Here is a 1,360-nt window from a genome sequence, read left to right as displayed (position 1 = left end):
ATCCATCCATCCATCCATCCATCCATCCATCCATCCATCCATCCATCCATTTTCCATTTTCTGTACACGCTTCTTCCTTTTCAGGGTTGCGTGGGTCACTGGTGCCCATATCCAGCAGTCACAGTGCGAGGGGCGGGGTACACCCTGGACAGGTCGCAAGTCCATCACAGGGCCATGCGCACTCATGAGGACCCAGCCCCTGAATTGAGACACAGCCCTTGTCTGATGAGTTTCAGGTGAACTCAGCCGTATAAGACTGCCTCCACCTGGACAAACAGGTTAGTCACATGCAAAAGAGGGCCATCGCTTAACAATAGGCTTGATTAGCTCTATTGTTCATAGAGGGTCATGTGCCCCATCACCTGACGTATCGGTTTGGATGCTTCGGCTGTGGTTCTTTGGTGTCGTGTTATGTGTATGTAGTGAGCGCAAGTGGGGCTCGATGTCCCCTTGTTTGTGTCTTTTGTCGAGCCCCGCTTGCACTCACTACAAACATTTTAGTTAACCAAAATATATAAAAAACTGTAATAAAATGAAAAAAGGATAACTAAAACTGTATAACCTTTTTATAAAACTCACTAAAACTTTTTTTTAGTTTGTGTTTAATTCTTTTCTTTTTTTTCACATTAGCTGCGGGCCGTAACAACACTTGTTTACAATCTGCTGCTCAGCATCACCTGCTAAATGACAACAACAAAAGTTGGGAGAAAGCAACAACGTCCGCTTTGTTATTTCTTTGAATATGACTGCGAGAAAAATCAAAATAAGTGTCTTGTAGTGGAAACAGGTGATAAAACAGGTGAAATACTTCAAGGGAAAAACTTCATGAATCAAGCTCATACAAGATGCTAACTATGACTATCTTGACACGCTAGCTTCTCTCAGTAGCTCCTGTGAAAAACAATCAGCAGGTAGCAGCAGGTTGGAGACAACTATTATCATSRTCCTAAAATAATCACCCAAGTCCTCAGTTGGTTAAATTGAGTTACACAATTATTTTAGGAAGGTGTTGCTATAATGGACGCTTTAACTAGTGACCAAATATCTGTTGGTTAGTTAACTCACAGGAACATCACAAGCTGGAGGATGCATTGGCAAATATGTTTATTCAAACTATAAAATAACTAATACTAGAACTAATAAAAACTAAACTAAAACTACGCATTAAAAATGTAATAACTAATAAATACAATCAAATCCACTGTAAAAACTCATTAAAACTAACTGAATTAATACAAAAAAATGAAATAAAACTAAACTATAATGAAAAATCACAAGCTGGAGGATGCATTGGCAAATATGTTTATTCAAATTATAAAATAACTAATATTAGAACTAATAAAAACTAAACTAAAACTAA

The 1,360-nt window shown here is 38.0% G+C and overlaps 1 protein-coding gene across 1 annotated transcript in view; it reads right to left on the bottom strand.

Annotated features, from left to right (window-relative positions):
• The window catches only part of ranbp9 (RAN binding protein 9), a 24,543-nt gene that overhangs the window by 9,742 nt on the left and 13,441 nt on the right, over positions 1–1,360 (bottom strand). The gene's annotated exons all lie outside the window — the stretch shown is intronic.

Source organism: Austrofundulus limnaeus, unplaced genomic scaffold (assembly GCF_001266775.1).
Source record: "Austrofundulus limnaeus strain Quisiro unplaced genomic scaffold, Austrofundulus_limnaeus-1.0 Scaffold139, whole genome shotgun sequence".
Taxonomy (NCBI): domain Eukaryota; kingdom Metazoa; phylum Chordata; class Actinopteri; order Cyprinodontiformes; family Rivulidae; genus Austrofundulus; species Austrofundulus limnaeus.
The sequence above is the reverse complement of the archived record's forward strand: the minus strand, read 5'-3'. Positions and strand labels throughout refer to the sequence as shown.